This window comes from Panthera leo, chromosome A3, assembly GCF_018350215.1.
Source record: "Panthera leo isolate Ple1 chromosome A3, P.leo_Ple1_pat1.1, whole genome shotgun sequence".
NCBI classification, from domain to species: Eukaryota; Metazoa; Chordata; class Mammalia; order Carnivora; family Felidae; genus Panthera; species Panthera leo.
Genome location: NC_056681.1, coordinates 24863844 through 24888808, shown reverse-complemented (window position 1 = coordinate 24888808; position 24965 = coordinate 24863844). Strand labels below are relative to the sequence as shown.

Genomic DNA, 24965 nt, shown 5'->3' with positions numbered 1-24965 from the left:
GGAGAAGTGTCTATTCATGTCTTTTGCCCATTTCTTCACTGGGTTATTTGTTTTTTGGGTGCTGAGTTTGATAAGTTCTTTATAGATTTTGGATACTGACCTTTATCTGATATGTCATTTGCAAATATCTTCTCCCATTCCATCGGTTGCCTTTTAGTTTTGCTGATTGTTTCCTTCGCTGTGCAGATTTTTATTTTGATGAGGTCCCAGCAGTTCACTTTTGCTTTGGTTTCCCTTGCCTCCAGAGACGTGTTTACTAAGAAGTTGCTGCAGCCAAGATCAAAGAGGTTTTTGCCTGCTTTCTCCTCAAGGATTTTGATGGCTTTTTGTCTTACATTTAGGTCTTTCATCCATTTTGAGTTTATTTTTGTGTATGGTGTAAGAAAGTGGTCCAGGTTCATTCTTCTGCATGTTGCTGTCCAGTTTTCCCAGCACCACTTGCTGAAGAGACTGTCTTTATTCCATTGAATATTCTTTCCTGCTTTGTCAAAGATTAGTTGGCCATACGTTTGTGGGTCCATTTCTGGGTTTTCTATTCTGTTCCATTGATCTGAGTGTCTGATCTTGTGCCAATAGCATACTGTCTTGATGATTACAGCTTTGTAGTATAGCTTGAAGTCTGGGATTGTGATGCCTCCTACCTGCAGGTTTTTTTCAAAGTGTCACAAATCACAAAAAAACTTTCCAGTATGTTTATTGAAAAAAAATCCATGCAGAGTGGACCCACACAGTTCAAACCTGTGTTGTTCAAGGGTCAACTATATATCTTTGCCTCTGAAGTTTCCCACATATCCTATTATTACTGTTCTCAGTTTCTAATAAGCAATAAATCAATGTTTCCACAGATTTGTTGACTGGTATTGTGAGGAAAATATTTGTCATTAAATGTTCCTGTAATTCTGTACTTAGAAAAGACAGAAAGTGCCATGTACTCCAGGAAAATTCTATTTTCATTGTTAACTTTAGGCTTAAATTGGGGCTAAACAATAAAGTAAAAACAAAGTAATATGTTTTCTTCCAAAGGAAGAGTTCCTTAATCATTTATATTTTTATAAGACAGATTTTATCTAAAACACAGGAGTACCCCCACAGATTTGGTAAACTTAATTCCTATTCTTACTTCTATTCAGTTCTTATGAGTGTTGACAGAAGAATTTGTCACCCATATAAACAAATAAAAGTATGGCATAGTAGGATGAAGCCTGATGAGGGAGATATAAAGAGAGTTTTTCTGACCTGGAAATGTATAAACAGAGTAAGACTTCATTTGTTTAATACCTAGAATATTAGAACTTCAGATCACCTTCAGAAATTTAAAATACACTTTAGGAAAATAAAAATAAAATAAATATAAGTAAATTTATGATGCTAACCTTTTCGTATATTTTAGAACATAATTTTTCAATTAAGGCTATATTATTATGCCTAATATTTATTGAATGCTTTCTTTTGAACACTCTTCTAAGCTCCTTAATATATTATCTTATTATTATTTTTTTACTAGGCAAAGAACTTTGTTAACCTTGTTTCAAACTTTATCCCCATGCTTCTTCAGCTTAATTAGCAGCAAAGAATGAATTGTGTATAAGCAAAAACTGAAAAGAGCTGCAGTGTCCAAGGGGCTTGGGCTTCAAAATATTAGAGATCTAGATTTTATCAGATCCATGAACAAAATATTTAAAAAGCAGTCATAATGTAAAATAGCAGCTCCCAGTAATTGCTTCAAATTTTTTCTTCTTCAGAAGTTGACTCAATTCAGTTTGCTTCATTCTTGGAAGCTTCATCAAAATTCTCCACAAGATCTGGAACTTTATCATCATCATCATCTCCAGTAGCGAGTGGTGCCTTTCCATCCACAGATTGTTTGGGCAGAGCTTCAGCCAGTCTTCTTAAACTAGTCAGACTGTCTGCACCAAGTTGGTTTAAGATACTGGGGAGCATTTCTGTCAGCTGCTTTGTCTCAGCATGGCCTGTAATGGTGAAAGCGTTTGCCTGAACTTTAGGGTTGTTAAAGTGGATCACTGTTCCTTGGTTTGTGAGTATATTCATTTCTGCAATACCATATATTATTTACCCCTAACTTCTTTAAGGAGAACTGAAGTTTTTTATCATATGCTGTAGCTGTTCTACGAACCACCTTCTTCTTTCAGGGAGCAGTTCCTTTCCCACCAATGCACACTTGTGCTTGCAGTTTGGCAAGTTTCTACTGGTTCATGATAGTTTCTTTCAACTTGTTGGAGTGGATGTGGGCCATGCGGGGGACTAGGGCTGGCGCTCAGGGGTCTCAGGTGGACCAGCTGAGATTAGGTGTACACATGTAGGGACGCAAGATGGCAGCTAGAGATTTTTTTTTTTTTTGGTCACAAACAACCCTGTTAAATAGGTATCATCATTATCCCCATTTTACAAAATAAGAGACTAAGTAATTAAATACCATCTTCCAGATATGATCTGATCAGTTCCTAGGTATTTTACATCTTTTTTTTTTTTTTTTTTTTTAAGTAGGTTCCACATCCAGTACAGAGTCCAATACTGGACTTGAACTCATGACCCTAAGATTATGACCTAAGGTGAGATCAAGAGTCAGATGCTTAAATGACTAAGCCACCTAGGCACCTGGATATTGTACGTCATTTAAATATGACCACTTTTTTTTTCTTTAAAAAAATTTTTTTAAATGTTTATTTATTTATTTATTTATTTATTTATTTATTTATTTTTTTTTTTGACAGAGAGAGAGAGGCAGAGCGTGAGCAGGAAAGGGGCAGAGAGAGACACATACACAATCCGAAGCAGGCTCCAGGCTCCCAGCTGTCAGCACAGAGCCTGACATGGGGCTCAAACTCACAAGCTGTGAGATCATGACCTGAGCCGAAGTCTGACCCTTGACTGACTGAGCCACCCAGGCACCCCCTTTTTTGATTTTTATAGCAACTATGTCATACTGCTAGTTTACCTTTGAAGGGGTTTTTTTTTTTCAGTCTGGTTCTAACTCACCATTTTAGTTATATCTCCTATCTTGATGTTAAACATTAATGCTGAAGACATAGATTACGTACCTTTCCCTAATTTGTTGATAAAAATGTTGAAGGGACAAGGCCAAGTGTGGCCCATTACCATAGACCTTTGTCCAGGTCACATGGTCCTTCTATGTAGACAGCTACAAATTCAACTAACTGTACTTCTCAAGTAGCACCTATTTCTCCTATGTATCACCACTGTCACCATGAGATAATCTGTCAAATACAAATCTGAAATCAGGATACATCATACCTAACTAATGGAGGATGTCTTTCATCTGTTTGCCAGCTACATCCATAAAAGAAATGTAATTTATTTGGTATGACTTGTTTTAATTAACTCATACCCATTTCTATATTTTACCTTTCTCCAAGTGTTCACAAATCATCTGTTTCATTTTAGGGTATTGCAAAGAATTAAAGTCACTAACTGGGCTGTCATTTCTAGAAATCATTTTTCCCCTATGTGTAATAATTAAGGCCACCTTTACATTTTTCTAGATTCCTTATTGTCCTTGATTCCTGGTGATTACTGGGAGTAACTCTATGATCTCACTGGTAAAATCTGTAAGAAACTTGGAATGAAATTCTAAACTATAAGAATTGTCCTTCTTAGGAATGACCTGAACCTTCCTTACTATCTTATTTTCTAAATTGCACTTCAGTTTCCTCATAATGGTATTAAACTCCTTCCATTTTAAGATTGTTCTTCTTGGTGGAGCCATCTGACCTGGTGGCTTTTATTAATCTCCTACCTATATAATCACTTTTGGCCTCTTTATTTCTAGCTTCCTCTAAGTATTTCTTCTTAGGTTCCTAGTTTCCCAACATACACTGCTACTTCTTTCCTATTAGATAACTCTTCTAAACAAAAAATATCTTTGGATCACCTGGGTGGCTTAGTCAGTTGAGTGTGTGATTTCAGCTCAGGTCATGATCTCACAGTTTGTGGGTTAGAGCCCTGCATTGGACTCTGTGCTGACAGTTCAGAGCCTGGAGCCTGCTTTGGATTCTGTCTCTTTCTCTCTCTCTCTGCCCCTCTCCCACTCAAGCTCTGTCTCTCTCTCTCTCCTCAAAATAAAAATAAACATTAAAAAAATTTTAAAAAATATACCTGTATGTAGCCTTATTCTTTTTTTAAAATGTGTTTGTTTGTTTGTTTGTTTAGAGAGAGAGAGTATAAGCAGGGGAGGGCCAGAGAGAGAGGGAGAGAGAGAGAGACTCCCAAGAAGGCTCTGCACTGACAGCACAGAGGCCTGTGCGGGGCTCAAACTCACGAACTGTGAGATCATGACCTGAGCTGAAACCGCGAACCGTGAGATCATGATCCGAGCTGAAACCAAGAGTCAGATGCCCAAACGACTGCCATCCAGGCACCCCACATGTAGCCTTATTCTTTTTGAGAAATCTCTTTTCCTTCCTCAAGGTCCCTTCCACCCAATAACCTCACAAAGCAATAGTCTCTTTCTCCTCTGAACTTTTATAGTACTTTATTTATGCCTGTATTTTTATATTATTTGTCATGTTCTTTCTAACATTAGAGTTGTCTGCACTCATTTCCTGTTTACTAGAATCTAAACCTCTTAGGACAAGAACCAAATTTTACACCTTTATGTATTCCAGTTAATTTAATACCTGCACATAATAAATACTCAGGGAGTGTTTGTTGAATTAATGGAATAGACAAATGAATAAATGGAGTCCTATCTGCTGGTGTGCTGGAGCCAGCTCTTACTGGCTTTTGAATGCTAATTTTCAGAAATTTTGCTACAGTCTGTTAAACAGTTCGTAGCTTGAAAACTGGCCATGGTAGAATTATTTATACCACTGTTTTGTTGCACATCAAAACAGAGCTTTTTTCCCCCCCTGGAAAGCCAATTATTGTTAAACATTTATATTATTATCAAACATTTACCAGTATACCAGTGGTTCCATTCCTCCATACTAGAAAATTGTATATACCTCTTTGAGTTAAAATTAAACATATGGCTCAGTTCGAAGAGTGTCTGACTGTTGATCTCAGGGTTGTGAGTTTGAGCCCCATGTTGGGTGTAGAGATTACTTAAATAAATAAAACTTTAAAATAATTTTTAAGTTTACTTATTTATTTTGAGAGAGAGAGTGCAAGTGGGGGAGAGGCAAAGAGAGAGCGGGAGAGAAAGAGAATCCCAAGCAGGCTCCACACTGTCAGTGCAGAGCCTGATGCAGGGCTCAAATTCACGAACCCCGAGATCATGACCTGAGCCAAAGTTGGATGCTTAACCAACTGAGCCACCCAGGTGCCCTTTAAATACATAAAACTTAAAAAAAAATTAAACTTGGGGCACCTGGGTGGCTCAGTTGGTTGGGCAACTGACTTCGGCTCAGGTCATGATCTCGCAGTTTGTGAGTTTGAGCCCCGCATCAGGCTCTGTTCTGACAGCTCAGAGTCTGGAGCCTGCTTCAGATTCTGTGTCTCCCCCCTCTCTCTGACCCTTCCCTGCTCATGCTCTGTGTCTCTCTGTCTCTGAATAATAAATAAACATTAAAAATTTTTTTTTTAATTAAACTTATCATGAAAAAAGCTGAAAGACTTTCTAAGCCATCTTTTCCATTTACAACATTTTACAGTAAGGAAACTGAGGACCAGAGAAGTGAAGCAGTTTGTGCATGTCACATGTCCAGATAGTGGCAAAGCAGAAACTAGATTCCCCCTCTCCAGTCTTCCACTCATTTCTTCTTTTCATACTACCACATTGACTTCATTTTTATGCTGTTTATCCTCGCTTTGTTCCTTGGTATAGCCCTAAATAAGGCCAAAAGTATTGTTCTAAACATAATAATTTTTAAGGGTGTCAGTGAACAGAATACAGCTTTCTCTTCCCTTTTGTTTCTTTGCAGACAGATTTAAATTAACACATTTGTTTTGGAGAAAGAGTTGATCCTGTTTCTGAGTGTTACAGGCTAAGGAAAAAAAAAGTTTTGCCTTTAATGTTTCCTTATTGGCCAGTTAAGATAAAACATTTACATTGTTTTATTGAATAAAAAGAGATTTCATTTCATTAAAGTGCACTATATGAAACTTAGGAAGAGGTTTGTGAAGTTTTCTTGCTTGCTCCCCAAGAATGATTGGGAATACCAGGCTATAACAATTTTGTTTCTTCCACAGTGGCATGTACTATCTTCCTCACTGACCTCTCTTGTATTCTAAAATTCTCATTATTAGTTTGACTATCTGGGATGAAGGTGTTAAAATGCACAAATGCTACCTAGGAGGAAATGCACAAAAAACCATTATTAGAACCCTACAGCAATAAAAACAGGACAGATGTTTTGTGAATTTGAAGGGATAAGGGTGATAAAGAGAGATCCAAGATAATGTAGAATTGTCTCAAACTATCTGAAAGCCAATCAAATAGAAAAGGATTTAGATTTAGTCTGTGAGGCTCCAAGACCAGGACCAGTGGATAAAACTTGCAGGGAATCGGGATTAGCTGAATATAAGGAAGAATTTTTCTGTAATCTTAATAGTACAAGGTAGAATAGACTGCGCTAATAGGTAATAAGTTCTTATTACAGGTGGTGTTTTGATCAGAAGCTGTACAATTAGGAAGGATGCTGAACTCAGGATTCTTAAAAGATACTTTAATTAAATGATCTACAATATCTTTTCTAATCTTGGAACTGTCTGAATCTGCTAGGTTTTGTTTGTTTATTTTGCGCTCCAAAGAAACTATTTCTGTATAAAGATTTGGAGAGATGAAGTGGAATGTGGGGAAAAGGCCACCCTGATAGCTCTATGCTTCTGTACATTGAGGATAATAATACCTACCATTATTGTAAATAATCATGATAGGCTAGGTTAGGCTGTAATGACAAAAAACATCCAAATCTTAATGATTTACAGCAGCAATGGTTTACTTCTCACTCATAGTATTGTGAACTGACTGTAGCTTTGTTCTACATCATTTTTAAAAAGAATTTTTTTTAATGTTCATTTTTTTTGAGAGAGAGAGAGCAAGAGAGAGCATGCAAGTTGGGGTGGGGGAAGGGCAGAGAGAGAATTTGAAGCAGACTTGGCAAAAGCACAAAGCCTGACATGGGGCTTGAACCCACGAATCGTGAAATCCCAAACTGAGCTGAAGTCAGATGCTCAACCTACTAGAGCCACCCAGGTACCCATACATCATCTTTACTCTAGGACCCAGGCTTTCTATCTGAGATATTGCCTGTCTTATGGAAGAAGAAAAAGAGGCAGGCAAACCACTCACAGGCCCTTAAAGCTTCTGCCTAGACCTCATACATGCCACCAATTTTATTAGAGTAAATTATATGGTATGGTGGTTTTCTTTTTTTTAATCAGTAATTATTATTTTTTATTTATTTTTAAAATTGAAGTATAGTTGACACACAATGTTACATTATTTTCAGGTATACAACATAGTGATTTGACAACTGTATGTGGTATGCTATCCTCACAAGTTATCAGTGATTATTTATTTATTTAGTGATTCATCACTTACATATAACACCAGTGCTCATTCCAACAAGGGTCCTCCTTAATGCCCCTCGCCCATGTAGCCCTTTCCCCCACCCGAACCCCCTCTAGCAACCCTCAGTTTGTTCTCTGTATTTAAGAGTCTCTTATGGTTTGTCTCTCTCTCTGTTTTTATATTATTTTTGCTTCCCTTCCCTTATGTTCATCTGTTTTAAATTGAAGTCATGTGATATTTGTCTTTCTCTGACTGGCTTATTTTGTTTAGAATACATTCTATTTACATCCATCTTGTTGAAAATGGTAACATTACAGGGGCACCTGGGTGGCTTAGTTGGTTGAGCATCCGACTTCGGCTCAGGTCATGATCTCATAGTTTGTGGGTTCGAGCCCCGCGTCAGGCTCTGTGCTGACAGCTCAGAGCCTGGAGCCTGTTTCAGATTCTGTGTCTCCCTCTCTCTCTGCCCCTCCCCCGCTCATGCTTTGTCTCACTCTGTTTCTCAAAAATAAATAAATGTAAAAATTGGCAAAGATGAAGTCAAGCTTTCGCTTTTTGCAGATGACATGATAGTATACATGGAAAATCCGATAGACTCCACCAAAAGTCTGCTAGAACTGATACATGAATTCAGCAAAGTTGCAGGATACAAAATCAATGTACAGAAATCCGTTGCATTCTTATACACTAACAATGAAGCAACAGAAAGACAAATAAAGAAACTGATCCCATTCACAATTGCACCAAGAAGCATAAAATACCTAGGAATAAATCTAACCAAAGATGTAAAAGATCTGTATGCTGAAAACTATAGAAAGCTTATGAAGGTAATTGAAGAAGATATAAAGAAATGGAAAGACATTCCCTGCTCATGGATTGGAAGAATAAATATCGTCAAAATGTCAATACTACCCAAAGCTATCTACACATTCAATGCAACCCCAATCAAAATTGCACCAGCATTCTTCTTGAAACTAGAACAAGCCATCCTAAAATTCATATGGAACCACAAAAGGCCCAGAATAGCCAAAGTAATTTTGAAGAAGAAGACCAAAGCAGGAGGCATCACAATCCCAGACTTTAGCCTCTACTACAAAGCTGTCATCATCAAGACAGCATGGTATTGGCACAAAAACAGACACATAGACCAATGGAATAGAATAGAAACCCCAGAACTAGACCCACAAACGTATGGCCAACTAATCTTTGACAAAGCAGGAAAGAACATCCAATGGAAAAAAGACAGTCTCTTTAACAAATGGTGCTGGGAGAACTGGACAGCAACATGCAGAAGGTTGAAACTAGACCACTTTCTCACACCATTCACAAAAATAAACTCAAAATGGATAAAGGACCTGAATGTGAGACAGGAAACCACCAAAACCCTAGAGGAGAAAGCAGGAAAAGACCTCTCTGACCTCAGCCGTAGCAATCTCTTACTCGACACATCCCCAAAGGCAAGGGAATTAAAAGCAAAAGTGAATTACTGGGACCTTATGAAGATAAAAAGCTTCTGCACAGCAAAGGAAACAACCAACAAAACTAAAAGGCAACCAACGGAATGGGAAAAGATATTTGCAAATGACATATCGGACAAAGGGCTAGTATCCAAAATCTGTAAAGAGCTCACCAAACTCCACACCCGAAAAACAAATAACCCAGTGAAGAAATGGGCAGAAGACATGAATAGACACTTCTCTAAAGAAGACATCCGGATGGCCAACAGGCACATGAAAAGATGTTCAACGTCGCTCCTTATCAGGGAAATACAAATCAAAACCACACTCAGATATCACCTCACGCCAGTCAGAGTGGCCAAAATGAACAAATCAGGAGACTATAGATGCTGGAGAGGATGTGGAGAAACGGGAACCCTCCTGCACCGTTGGTGGGAATGCAAATTGGTGCAGCCGCTCTGGAAAGCAGTGTGGAGGTTCCTCAGAAAATTAAAAATAGACCTACCCTATGACCCAGCAATAGCACTGCTAGGAATTTACCCAAGGGATACAGGAGTACTGATGCATAGGGGCACTTGTACCCCAATGTTTATAGCAGCACTCTCAACAATAGCCAAATTATGGAAAGAGCCTAAATGTCCATCAACTGATGAATGGATAAAGAAATTGTGGTTTATATACACAATGGAATACTACGTGGCAATGAGAAAGAATGAAATATGGCCTTTTGTAGCAACGTGGATGGAACTGGAGACTGTGATGCTAAGTGAAATAAGCCATACAGAGAAAGACAGATACCATATTGTTTCACTCTTATGTGGATCCTAAGAATCTTAACAGAAACCCATGGGGGAGGGGAAGAAAAAAAAAAAAAAAGAGGTTAGAGTGGGAGAGAGCCAAAGCATAAGAGACTGTTAAAAACTGAGAACAAACTAAGGGTTGATGGGGGGTGGGAGGGAGGGGAGGGTGGGGGATGGGTATTGAGGAGGGCACCTTTTGGGATGAGCACTGGGTGTTGTATGGAAACCAATTTGACAATAAATTTCATATATTGGAAAAAAAATAAATAAATGTAAAAAAAATTAAAAAAAAAGAAAATGGTAACATTTCATTCTTTTTGATTGTCGAGTAATACTCCATTGTAAATATATACTACATTTTCTTTATCCATTCATCAGTCGATGGACATTTGGGCTTTTTCCATATGTTGACTATTGTCGATAGCTCTGCTATAAACATTGGGGTGCATGTGCCCTTTCGAATCAGCACTCCTGTATCCTTTGAATAAATACCTAGTAGTGCAATTGCTGGGTCATAGGGTAGTTCTATCTTTAATTTTTTGAGGAACCTCCATGCTGTTTTCCAGAGTAGCTGTACAAGTTTGCATTCCCACCAGCAGTGCAAAAGGGTTCCTCTTTCTCCGCCTCCTCGCCTACACCTGTTGTTGCCTGTTAATTTTAGCCATTCTTACAGGTGTGAGGTGGTATCTCATTGTGGTTTTGATTTGTATTTCCCTGATGATACATTTGATGTTGAGCATTTTTTCATGTGTCTGTTAGCCATCTGGATGTCTTGTTTGCAACAGTGCCTATTCCTGTATTCTGCCCATTTCTTCACTGGATTATTTGTTTTTTGGGTGTTGAGTTTAATAAGTTCCTTATAGATTTTGGATACTAACCCTTTATCTGATATGTCAGTTGCAAATATCTTCTCCCATTCTGTAGGTTGCCTTTTAGTTTTGCTAATTGTTTCCTTCGCTGTGCAGAAGCTTATCTTTTTTTTTTTTTTTAAGTTTATTTATTTATTTTTAGAGAGACAGAGACAGTGTGAGTGAGGGAGGGGTAGAGGGAGAGAGAGACAGAGAATCTCAAGGAGGCTCTGCACCACTACAGCAGAGCGCAATGCGGGGCTCAAACCCATGAGGCTGACTGAGGCACCCAGGTGCCCTGAAGCTTTTTATCTTAGAGGTCCCAATAGTTCATTTTTGCTTTTGTTTCCCTTGCTCTGAAGACATGTCAAGAAGCTGCTGCAGCTGAGGTCAAAGAGGTTGTTGCCTGTTTTCTCCTCTAGGATTTTGATGGCTTCTTGTTTTACGTTTAAGTCTTTCATCCGTTTTGAGTTTATTTTTGTGTATGGTGTAAGAAAATGGTCCAGGTTGATTCTTCTGCATGTCACTGTCCAGTTTTCCCAATACCATTTGCTGAAGAGACTTTTTTTCCATTGAATATTCTTTCTTGCTTTGCCAAAGATTATTTGGCCATATGTTTGTGGGTCCGTTTTGTGGTTCTCTATTCTGTTCCATTGATCTATGTGTCTGTTCTTGTGCCAGTACCATACTGTCTTGATGATTACAGCTTTGTAATACAGCTTGAAGTCCAGAATTATGATGCCTCCAGCTTTGGTTCTCTTTTTCAGGTTTGCTTTGGATATTTGGGGTCTTTTGTGGTTCCATACAAATTTTAGGATTGTTTGTTCTAGCTCTGTGAAGAATGCTGGCGTTATTTGATAGGGATTGGTCAGTAACTATTTAAGTGTACATGAACTAAATACTCCGATAAGAAGGTGGAGACTGGTAGAGTTGATTTTAAAAATGATTCATCTATATTCTTTCCATGAGAGACCCATTTTAGACCTGAATATAGTGAAAAGATGAAAAGACTCATTCTATGCAAATAGTAACCAAAAACGAATCAGACCAGCCATATTAATATGCATATGTATATCTATTAGAGACATTTGAAGTTAGTATAATATGGTTTATGTATAGTACTTTGTGCTGTGCCTGGGATGTTACTAGATAAATCCTAATTTTATGGACCTAAAAGACCACTCTATGATTGAACATATGTATTTCGATTTATATCATCTTCATATGGCTGTATCTTATCTAACATCAATAAATAAATCTATGATCTAATGCTTTTGTAAAAATAGAAATTCAGAGAATGCAAGAAGTGAAACCAACTCTCAGGGTCATAATTGTGTTGGGTCAGTGGGAATACTGAGCATTGTGTTCTCTCTTGTGTTTCAGCTCTTGCTTAATATATAAAGACAGAGTAGTAGAAAAAGTGACCTGGTATATTCAGCAAAGGCAAAATCAGCAGGTGTGGTGGTTTTCAAAGTATGTCCACAAATTTTCTGAAATTCCTTCCTTCAGAAAGTAGAGCCTAATTTCTCTCCCTTTGAGTGTTGGACTTAGTCACTTGGTTCTAACAAATACATGATGGCAGAAGTGATAATGTGTGACTTCCAAGACAGGGTCATAAAAGGCATTGCAACTTCTTCCTTGATCTCTCTTTTAGTTTACTCAGTCTTGAGGAAGCCAACTGCTCATGTCACGAGGACACTAAAATAACCCAATGATTAGACCATATGGTGAGGACCTTAGGCCCTTCACCAGTAGTCACTGAGGATCAGAAATATCCTGCCAACATCCATATAAATGAGCCCTCTTGGAAGAGGATCTTCCTACTCCAGTCAAGTTTTCAAATGTCTGCAGCCCTAGAAAACATCTTGACTATAACCGCATGAGAGACCCTAAGCCAGAAATAACTAGCTAAGCTACTCCCACTCCCAAATTCTTGACTCACAGAAACTGTGAAATAGATATTAAATATTTATTGTTTTTAATTACTAAGTTTTGGAGTAATTTGTCACGCAGCAGTAGATAACTAATACATGTGGCCACCTGAATTCAATGGGGCAGAATGTATAATCCTGAAAAGAGGGATATATATAGTAGGAAGAGAAACTGGAATATTTGGTGAACAATGATACTTACCACAATAGCTAAAATATTTAAATCCAATCCTCTACCCGTTCATTAGACAAATATCTGAAACAAGGAATAAATCATATAACCTCTGCATATTTACTCTCTTTTCCCTATTCTATTGTTCAGGTCAGGTCTATAATCAGCAAATAAAGGGGTATTTTAAGTCTGGGATCTGATACCCTCTTCCTACTCCCTACTCCCTTCTAATTCCTTGAGTTTTAGGGTTGTCAAATTCTATTGTTTTCCCTGCTTTTGATCCCTCTTTAGTCCCAAACCAACCAGTTTACTCTTATCATTCAAACCTAGTCTCCAGGACTAGACCATTACCTTTTCCTCATCTTTCATACCAATGGTTTTTTTACAGTGTTATTATTGCCCAGATTGACTTACTGGCATTCTGGCCATTTGTATGGTATTGCATTGTTTTAGTTTTACATATTCTAGTGAGTGTGAAATGATATCTCATTGTGGTTTTAATTTACAATTTCCTGTTGACTAGTAGAGTTGAGTATCTTTTCTTATTTTCTTTTAGCCATTCATGTATCTTATGTTGTAAAATATCTGTTCAGTTTTTTTGCCAATCTTCTTGAGGTGTAAGAGTTTTTGTAATGTGTTCCAGATATAAGTCCTTTGTGCGATGTATGTGTTGCAGATATTTTCTTCCCATCTCTGGCTTGCCTTTTCACTTTCTTAAGAGTATGTTTTGAAAAGCAGAAAGTCTTATCTTTTTATAAAGTCCAAGTTATCAATTTTTTCTTTTATTAATGTTTCCGTGTCTTCAGAAATCTTTGCCTATATCAAGATTGCATGTTTCCTTTTAAAGTTGGCAATACATATTTATTTCTCTCTTTGGAAGGAAGCTAACTTCAGTATGGGCCTACAACATACCAGGCCCTTTCAATACATAATTGGATCTATAATGTGATTGCAGTCTTCTGTATTAACTGAATGTATCGATAATCTTAAATCTCGTTATATGAGATATGGAGATATATAGAAATAATTAATCATGTTGTTATAGAAATTATATCTTTATATAAATAATGGACCTCATATTGACTACATTTGTGGCTGACAAGAAGAGGACCAGAAACACTGGAGAAGTTGCTCAGGAAGATATAGAGAGAAGTTAGAAAGATAGGCAATTATTTAAAAAACAAACGAACAAAAAACAAAACCCCAAGCTCTCAAACTGCAAATGGCATGTGGTAAGAATGACAGTAATAAAACCTAACTGTTGTGCAAGGAGTAATCTAGGGGGTCGCCTGGGTGGCTCAGTCGATTAAGTGGCTGACTTTGGCTTAGATCATGAGCTCATGGTTTGTGGGTTCAAGCCCCATATCAGGCTCTGTGCTGACAGCTCAGCCTGGAACCTGCTTCGGATTTTGTGTCTCCCTCTCTCTCTGCCTCTTCCCCCTCTCACGCTCTGTCTCTCTCTCTCAAAAATAAATAATAAACATTAATTAAAAAAAAAAGAGTAACCTAGGGATAGTAAACCTCATGTATTCCCAGTGAGATGGGTTGAAAATGTTCCTACAGACCTGATTCTAGGATGAGAACCTTGAAAACTATACAGCCATAGTTAAGATGATTGCTGGATAGGCCCTGCAGAAGTACCCTGCTCTCTTATTCCTCTCACTAATTAATACTTATTTGGTCCTGAGTCTGGATCTAAATTAAAAAAAATTTTTTTAAATTTTTTTATTTGTTATTGAGAGACAGAGACAGAGCATGAGCATGGGAGGGGCAGAGAGAGGGAGAGACATAGAATCTGAAGCAGAAGCAGACTCCAGGCTCTGAGCTGTCAGCACAGAGCCTCACACAGGGCTTGAACTCTTAGAGCACAAGATCATGACCTGAGCTGAAGTCGGCCGCTTAACCGACTGAGCCACCCGGGCACCCCATGAGTCTTGATCTAAAAAGTGAAAGGAGGATAAAGAATTCATGCCACCAGCATCTCCTCCACCCTTTTTTGGGATTATGAACAATTAGAGGTCAGAGAGAAATGTGGAAAAAACAGGATCCAGTACCCTGGTAAACTTCCCTTCCCTCCAGGTAGATCTAAGCTCTTTATATCCTGACTCTACTACTCAATTTTACAAATAGAGGTACCCCCTCTCTTTCCCTTTCTCAATACCTGGAGTCCTTCATCCTCACTTTCTGGATTTTTCACTAACACCTCTTTCCCTTCTGTCTCAGTCCCAGCATTCACACAGAGACGGCTTGGAACGAGGAAGGCATTGGTCAGTTTATAGACATTGACAACTGTCTTTTAACCCCAAGCACGGCTTCGACTATTGTTTGTTCAAGTTTTTCATAATGGAAATTTATATAGGTTTTCTGGTTATAAAGGAAATAAAGGCTCATAAAATGAAACAATATGGAAATAAAATATGAAAGCCCTCCAGAATTTTTACTATGCATATACAAATACACATACACATGTTTTTACAAAGCTGGCATTATACGATGCATTCTATTCTATAATTTTTTCCATTAATAAATTGTGGTCTTTTTTTTGCCAGTACTAATAAATCTTTCTTCTTATTATAAGGAGGAACTATAAAACTCTGGAAAAATAGGCAAATACCCATAACAATTGATTTATTGATATGATATTATAATATCAAATCAATATGATATGTTCGGTGTGTTGTCCTTCATTAGCAATCTAGAGTTCAATGAGCTGTGCAAATTGCAATGAACATGATGCATAAATGCAGTATTTCCCTCAATCCCTGCATATCCATCTGAAGTGCGTTGCCTCAGTTGATTGTGGTACTGGTTTCACCAAATAAGCCTGTCCCTTTGTTGTACACCAGAAGAAGTGGGTGCACAAGAAGGGGATAAATGTTTGATTTTTAATAAATCTGTGTTTCTGGATTCTGTGGCCATTCTGTATATCATTGTGTAGATATATTGTAATTTATTTAACCAATCTTTTTTTTTTAAATCTTAACAGAAAACATTTAATTAAAAGTACATATTTAGTTTGCAAGGATAATTTTAAATCATATTTTATATTTCATTTCACTTGCTCTCATTTTAACTTAATTTAGCATTCACTACAACTTTCAGTTCAATTCTGAGATTTTTAAAATTGAAGTGTAATTAACATACAGTGTTATATTCGTTTCAGGTGTACAACATATTGATTCAACAATTCTACATATTACTTATGCTCACCAGGAGAAGTGTAGTCACTATACAAAATTATTAGAGTGCTATTGACTATATTCCCTATGATGTACTTTTCATCTCTGTGCTTACTTATTTTATAACTAGATGTTTGCACCTCTTAATCCCATTCACCTATTTTTCCCATCATCCCATCTACATCCCCTCTGGCTAACCACCAGTTTGTTCTCAACACCAAAAAGCTCCAAACAACCTGATTTAAAAATGGCAGAGGACCTGACTAGACATTTTTCCAAAGAAGACATACTGATAGCCAACAGACAGATGAAAAGATGCTCAACATCACTAATCATCAGGAAAGTACATATCAAAACCACCGCGAGATATCACCTCACCCTAGTCAGAAAGCTAATATCAAAAATACAAGAAATAACAAATGTTGGCAAGGATGTGGAGAAAAGGGAGCCTTTGTGCATTGTTGGTGGGAATGTGAGTTGGTGTAATCACAATGGAAAACAGTATGGAAATTCCTCAAAAAATTAAAAATAGAAATACCACATGATTCAGTAATTACACTATTGGATATTTACCCAAATAAACCCAAAATACTAATTCAAAAAGATGTGTGTACCCCACATGTTTATTGCAGCATTATTTACAATAGTCAAGATATGGAAGCAGCCTAAGTGTCCAGTGATAAATGAATGGATAAGGAAGATGTGGTATGTATACATAATGGAATATTACTCAGCTGTAAAATGAGTGAGATTTGCCATTTGTGATAATTTGGGTGGATGCAGAGGGTATTATGGTAAGTGAAATAAGTCAACTAACTAGACAACTAACATGTGATTTCACTTATATGTGGAATTTAAAAACAAAACAAATGAACAAACAAAAAAACTCAGACTCTTAGCCAATCATATTTTATTTTATTTTTTATATTTTATTTTATATTTTATTTTATTTCATTTTATTTTGAGAGAGAAGGAGAGAGAGGGAGAGAGAGGGAGAGAGAGAGAATACCAAGCAGGCTCTATACTGTCAGCGTGGAAACCAATGCACAGCTTGAACCCACAAACCATGAGATCATGACCTAAGCTGAAATCAAGGGTCCAACACTCAACTGACTGAGCCACCCAGGCTCCCCTGGGCATTAGAGATTCTAATTACTACTGGGTAGGTCATTGTTTCTAGACCTTCTCTGGTTGTGTTAACATATTCCCTTAGGTTTTGATAATTTCACTGTAATGTATCTAGGTATGGATTTAGGTTTATTAATATGCTTAGTATCCTTTATGCTTCCTACATCTAAGGTTTTTATTTCCTACATCAATTTTGAAAAAATGTTTAATTTCATTAGAAACTCCAATCAGGAAGTACCTGGGTGGCTCAGTTGGTTGAGTGTCTGACTCTTGATTTCGGCTCAGGTCATGGTCCCAGGTTTGTGGGATTAAGTCCCACATCAGGCTCCATGCTGGAGCTCCATGCATGGAGCCTGCTTGAGATTCTCTCTCTCTCTCTCTCTCTCTCTCTCTCTCTCTCTCTGCCCTCTCCCTGCCTCCACTCTCTCTCTTTCTCTAAAATTAAAAAGAAAAGAGAAGAAAAGAAACTCCAATCAGTTTTCTAAACTGGCTGTATAATTTTGGACTCCCATTCATAATGTACAAGCATTTCAGTGATTCCATGTATTCATCAACAATTGGTATTATCAGCCTTTTAATTGTAGCCAATCTGGCAAACATGTAGTGGTATCTCGTTTTAGTTCTTATTTACATTACCTAGATGAGTAATAATGTTGAGCATCTTTTCATATATATATATGTTGGCCATTTGGATATCTTTTGTGACATTTTCAGACTTTTTTTGCTCAGTTTTTAAATTAGGTTGTTGTCTCTTGTCTTTATAGATTAGTAAGAATTCTTTATACTATCAAAAGTTCAGTAAAACCAATGAATCACCAAAGCAGTAAATAGTAAAAATTTATCATGCACACACCAAAAAGACAGTTTGCAAACTGGGAGCACTGAAACCAAAGCATGGAATGAATCTCAGGGGTATATAAAGTAGCTTATGTAATGAGAAAGCAGTGACTATTCTTCACAGTAACTGGTTATAATATTAGAATTTTTTTAAATAGTTAATAATTGGTTAGTAATTACCTCATATCAAACTTGGGAAACAGTTAAAGTTTTGCTTATGATTTTCTGAGGCATAAGCAAGAAATGACCCAGGTTAAGTTAATCTTATAAAATAAGCTAAATTAAGCTTTATATATGACTAAACTGATTTTGTCTTCTCAGGGAATTTTTAAAGGCTGATCTCCCTTTGTTTTTGTTTTGTTTTGTTTTGTTTTTTGTTTTTTGGGTTTTTTAATTAAAAAAAAGATTTAATTGCTGTATTTCACCTAATATTTCAGCATCCATAAAACCAAGTTACCCCCAAAATAGGATGTTTCAAATGATCATTATTTTTTGACCATTTGCTGTTTTTTCATTAAAAGTCTTTAAGAAAACATGGAACACTTCATGAATTTGCGTGTCATCCTTGTGCAGGGGCCATGCTAATCTCTGTATTGTTCCAATTTTAGTATATGTGCTGCCAAAGTGAGCACTGGTCTCCCTTTGTTTTTTATTTTACCATATATTCTGGATACAAGTCCTTTAACAGATATATGTTTTGTAATTATTTTTTTCCCATCTGTGGCTTGCCTTTTCACTCTCTTTATGGTGTCTGTTGATGAGCTCATAGGCTGACTCTTGCTTATTGTGGAATATTTCATTGTGCGTTTTGTAATTTTTAAGAGCCCGTCTTTGGCAGGGCTTTACTTATATGTGTGAATTTGTGTGATCTAAGTTGAGATTATCCTCTCTGGAGAGATTTATTATTTGCTCTTGTGAAATACCTCAATCTAGGACCAATTTGTTACCTTAATCTGATTCAAGTGTTAATGGAAGGCAGCCATGCTCACCACTATATCACCAACGCTGCACAGCTCAAGTGTTAATGGGAAGGTAAACTGATTCAACTTTTGTAGAAGGCAATTTGGCAATAACTTATCAAATTTTAAATGGTATACATTTTGACCCATCAATTCTACTTCTTTATTTCAATCAAGTAATCAGATAAGTCCACAATAATACATAAATATGGAAGTTTACACATTGTCATTTATAATTCTGAAAAAGTGGAAACAACCTAGATGTTCATAAAAGATGATTGGCTAGGGGTGTCTGGGTGGCTCGGTTGATTGAGTGTCTGAGGATTTCAGCTGAGGTCATGATCTCATGGTTGTAGCATGGAGCCCTGCATTGGGCTCCGCACTGTGTGGAGCTTGCTTGAGATTCTGTCTTTCTCCCTCTGCTCCTCTTACCTGCTCTCTCTCTTTCTCTCTCATAGAATAGAATAGAATAGAATAGAATAGAATAGAATAGAATACCTGATAACAGTGTGCCTGACCAGTGTTCTGAGAACTTGCCCCACTCCAAGATTGCTGGCCACTGCCCTGGGCTAAGTGCAAATTTTAATATGAATAAACCCTGCCCACCCACACACTTATAGATGTCATGTGCCCCTGGCCACCATAGCCACTGTGCTTCAGGAGCTCTGGCCTAGAACTGTTGGCTCAGCGCAAATTTTGCTAATACCCCCACACTACCCCAGAGCCCTAAAGTGCCTTAGAGATGGATTCCTGGGTTCTTACTTACACCACAGAGAGCAAGCACAGGCCACAACAGGCAGAGAGTCAGTACAGACATCTGAACTGAAAGAAAAAGCAACTCAGACACAACAGCAGGATGCAAGCAACACACATAGGAGATTCCCCTGAAGTGTGAGGTTCTGGTGAACAGGAGACACTGCACTGTAGGGTACTACAGGACCTCTTCCACATAAAGCCACTACTTTCAAGAGCAAATGATATGGCTGACTTGCCTAATACATAGAAACAGACACAGAGAGGTAGACAAAATGAGGAGACAGACGACAAAAAGTACAGGACAAAATCACAACAGGAAATCTAAGCAAAATAGAAATATAATATGCCTGATAAAGAACTTAAAGTGATGATCATAAAGATACTCACTAGACTTCAGAAAAGAGTGGAGGACATAAGTGAGACCCTTGACAAAGAGATAGAAAAAAATAACATATCAGAGATGAAGAACTCAATAAATGAAATTAAAAGTACACTAGATGGGGTAACTAGTAGGTTACAGGAAGCAGAGGAATATATAAATGACCTGAAGGATAGAATAATATAAATCAGTCAAACTGAACAGGTGAGAGACAAACAAATACTGTATAATGAGAATAGACTTAGAGATTTCAGTGACTCTATCAAGCATAATGACATTTGCATTATAGGGATCCCAGGAGAAGAGAAATTGGGGCAGCAAATGTATTTCAAGAAATAATAACTGAAAATGGCCTGAATCTGAGGAGGGAAATGGAGATCCAGATTCAGGAGGCATAAAAATCCTCCACCAAATTCAACCCAAAAAGGTCCACACCAAGACACATAGTAATTAAAATAGCAAAAAATAGTGATAAAAAAAGAATTTTAAAGGTTGCAAGAGAAAAGGAGACAACTATATACAAAGGAAACCCCATAAGGCTATCTGCTGATTTTTTAGCAGAAACTTTGCAGTCCAGAAGAGAATGGCACAATGTATTCAAAGTGCTGTAAAGGGAAAATTTGCAACCAATAATACTGTATCTAGCAAGGCTATCATTCAGAATGGAAGGAGAGATAAAGAATTTTCCATACAAACAAAAGTTAGAAGAATTCATGACCACTAAACCAGCCCTACAAGAATGATATGGGGGACTTTGTAAATAGAAAACAAAAACCATAAGGAAGAGTAAGGAAAATAGGAAGCATAAAAGGAAAAAAAAAGTATATCTGTAATATCTGTAATATTTCAAATATCTGAAACATGGAGAGAGAGGAGTAAATAATGAGTTCAAAATTAAGTGACTATCAGCTTAATATAGACTGCTATATGCAGAAGATGTTATATATAAACCATATAATAACCACAAATCAAAAAACAGTAATAGGTATGTAAAAAAATAAAGAATAAGGAATCCAAGTACTTCCCTAAATAAAGCCAACTAATCATGAGAGAAGAGAGCAACAGAAGAAAGGAACAGAGAGGAACTACAAAAACAACCATAAAACAAGTTTAAAAAATGCCAATAAATACACACATATCAAGAATTACTTTGAATGTAAATGAACTAAATGCTCCAATCAAAAGACATAGAGTGATGGAATGGATAAGAAAATAAGACTATATGCTGCCTACAAGAGACTAATTTCAGACCTAAAGACAACTGCTGATTGAAAGTGAAGGGATGGAGAGACACTGTCATGCAAATGGAAGTGAAAAGAAAGCCAGAGTAGCAATACTTATATAGTAAGAATAGACTTTAAAACCAAGGCTGTAACAAGAGACAAAGAAGGACACTATATAATCATAACTGGTACAATGCAATAAGAAGATATAACAATTGCAAATATTTGTGCACTAACATGTGGGCTTCCAAATACATAAATCAGTTAACACCAAACATAAAGGAACTAATCAATAGTAATACAATAATAGTAGGGGAATTTAACACCCCACTTACATCAATGGACAGATCATCCAAACAGGAGATCAACAAGGAAATAGTAGCTTTGAATGACACATTGGACCAGATGGACCTAACAGATATATTCAGAACATTCCATCCTAAAACAGCTAAATACACATTGTTTTCTAGTGCATGTGAAACATTCTCCAGAATAGATCACATATTAGGCCACAAATCGACTCTGATCAGATTCAAAAATATGGAAGTCATACCATACATCTTTTCTGACCACAATTCCATGGAACTAGAATTAACCACAAGAAAAAACTGGAAAGCACATGAACACATGGAGGTTAAATTACATGCTTCTAAACAATGAATGAGTCAACCAAGAAATCAAAGATGAAATAAAATAATACATGGAGACAAATGAAAATGTTTCATGAAAATGAAAACACAATGGTTCAAAATTTGGGGGATGCAGCAAATGCTGTTCTAAGAGGGAAGTTTATAGCAATACAGGCATACCTCAAGAAGCAAGAAAAATCCCAAATAGACAATTTAACCTTATATCTAACAGAACTAGAAAAAAGAACAAAAAACAAAACCCAAAACTAATAGAAGGAAGGAAATAATGAAGATTAGAGCAAAAATAAGCAAAATAGAAACAAACAACAAAAGAACAGATCAATGAAACCAGGAGTTGGTTGTTAGAAAAGATCAACAAAATCAATAAACCTGTAGCCAGACTTTTAAAAAAGAGGACTCAAAAAAATAAAATCAGAAATGAAAGAGGAGAAATAACAACTGATACCACGGAAATACAAAAGATTATAAGAGAATACTATGAAATATTATATGCCAGCAAACTGGACAACCTAGAAGACATGAATAAATTTCTAGAAACATATAACCTCCCAAAACTGAATCAGGAAGAAATAGAAAATTTGAACAGTCTGATTGCCAGCAATGAAATTTATTCAGTAATCAAAAAACTCCCAGCAAGCAAAAGTCCAGGGCTAGAGGTTTGACAGGTGAATTCTACCAAACATTTAAAGAAGAGTTAGTAGCTATTCTTCTCAAACTATTCCAAAAAATAGAAGAGGAAGGAAAGCTTCCTAATTTGTTCTATGAAGCCAAAATTACACTGATCCCCAAATCAGATAAAGATGCTACAAAAAAAGAGAACTACAGGCCAATATCTCTGATGAACATAGATCTAAAAATCTTTAACAAAATATTAGCAAACCAAATCCAACAATATATTAAAAAATCATTGGGGCACCTGGGTGGCTCAGTTGGTTGAGTATCCAACTTCGGCTCAGGTTATGATCTCACAGCTTGTGAGTTTGAGCCCCACATCGGGCTCTGTGCTGACAGCTCAGAGCCTGGAGCCTGCTTCAGATTCTGTGTCTCCCTCTCTCTCTCTGCCCCTAACCCACTCGCATTCTGTCTCTGTCTCTCTCAAAAAATAAATAAACATTAAAAGAATTAAAAAAAAAATCATTCACCATGATCAAGTGGGATTTATCCTTGGGATGCAAAGGTGTTCAATATTTGCAAGTCAACCAATGTGATACATCACATCAATAAAAAAAGGGATAAAAATCATATGATCATTTCAATAGATGCAGAAAAAGCATTTGACAAAGTACATCCATTTATGATTAAAAGCCTTAAAAAAATAGGTTTAGAGGGAACATACCTCAACAAAATAAAGGCTTTACATGAAAACCCACAGCTATCATCATTCTCAGCGGTGAAAAGCTGAGAGCGTTTCCCCTAAGGTCAGGAACAAGACAAGGATGTCCACTCTCACCACTATTATTTAACATAGTAATGGAAATCCCAACCACAGCAATCAGACAAGAAGGAATAAAAGGCATCTATTGGTAAGAAAGAAGTAAAATTTTTACTCTTTGCAGACGACATGATACTATATATAGAAAACCCTAAAGACTCCACCAAAAAACTACAACTGATAAATAAATTCAGTAAGGTTGCAGGATACAAAACCAACATACGGAGGGGAGTTAGGATGGTGAGAAGTAGGGGGACTGGGATTTCCCTTGTCCCTCAAATACAGCTGTATTGAAGTCAGAACACTTGGAATACCTGGGAAATCATTCTGCAGAGTGACAGAAAGATCTCCACAGGTGGAGGGAGACAGCCTGGTGGGACAGAGGTGCATGTATGCAAATTGGGGGAGATAAAACAATGTAGGCAGAGGGGAGGGAAACCCTTCTGTGGAGACACAAAAGGGAGAGAAAGAGAGGCTGTAGATTGTGGTATTGAATTAGTACAAGAGAAAAACCTCTCTGGACCACGGACTGGGGAACGAAAAATACAGAGAGTGCCAGTTTCTACTTTGTAAACAGCTTCAGGAGCTGAAGATTGGAGTTTTCAAATTGTGTGACTTTTGTGCTGGCTGTGGGCACACACCTGGCGGTAGGGGAGCAAGAGGGGAGCCAGCCCCTGGGCATGGTAGTGAATCTTGGGGTCACACTGGGAGAGAACAGTCCCCTTCCTTGAGTACTGTGGGAAGAGGGGTTATTGCATCCCCAAGGACAAACGACCCTGCAGGTGCCAGCCAAAGGCCCTTTGTCAGCAAGGCTGAGTGGCACTACATCAGAAAAGAATCCGTGCCGTGCTGGGCCGCTTAGCGCACTTGGTTTTGAATCCCAGCCTATTGCCTAGGAGGTGCAGGAGAACTGTGGAACAGGGAAAGCTGACTGCCTGTGAGGGCTGCCTGAACAGCATGGTTTGAGACACCGGGTCCGAGTAGGGAAGATGGGGATGTTGCCGTTTTTCTCTCCATCACCAATACGGTGGGGCTTCAGTGACCAGTACAGCGGCCCCCAGTGGAGGCGGGACCCACTTAAACCAAACCCTGTCCCTCTGAGCCTGCCAACAGCTTATCTATGGGAGTGGGACTGACACTGAACAAACCAGATGGCCTCTTTTCCAGACCAGCACAGCCACCAGTCCTAGGCACCAATGAACAAGTCTCCTGTGGTTTTATATGTTAGTCTGTTTCTCTCTTTTTTTTTCTCTTTATATCTATATCTCTATCTATCTACACAATGTAAACATAAAATATTTATATTTATATTAAATATAAATTTATATAAAATATAAAATACATATTTTATTTATTTATTTATTTATTTATTTATTTCTCTCTCTCTGGATTAAGCCTTATAGTTCCTTTGATTCTCTGCTTGTTTTTGTTTTTGTTTTTGCCCCTTTCATTTTTCTCTTTATGGAATCAGTTTCCCTACCCTTTCCTTTTTCCCAGGGTTACTTCAACAAACAAATCAAAGCACACCTGGTGGAAGATCCAAACAATCTACCGCTATGAGCAAGGAGGAGCTTTGTAGAGGACTGACCAGTGGGGTAGAGCAGCCAAATACACAACAACAGAGTGCACTCAACACACTCCAAAAACACTTCCTGAAGTGCCAGGCCCTGGACAGTGTATGACCCCTTTCTAACATAGTAGTACTCACAGGTGCAGGACACA

At 37.5% G+C, this 24965-nt stretch overlaps 1 protein-coding gene, 1 non-coding gene and 1 pseudogene across 2 annotated transcripts in view; 1 reads left to right on the top strand and 2 right to left on the bottom strand.

The window, feature by feature from the left end:
* Positions 1–24965, top strand: part of LOC122215644 (agouti signaling protein) — a 167404-nt gene that overhangs the window by 22759 nt on the left and 119680 nt on the right. The window lies entirely within an intron of this gene.
* On the bottom strand, positions 1756–2230 carry LOC122215646 (annotated as a pseudogene).
* LOC122216794 lies at positions 18373–18476 on the bottom strand. The gene has a single exon (XR_006201120.1). It is a non-coding gene; the product is annotated as a U6 spliceosomal RNA (small nuclear RNA).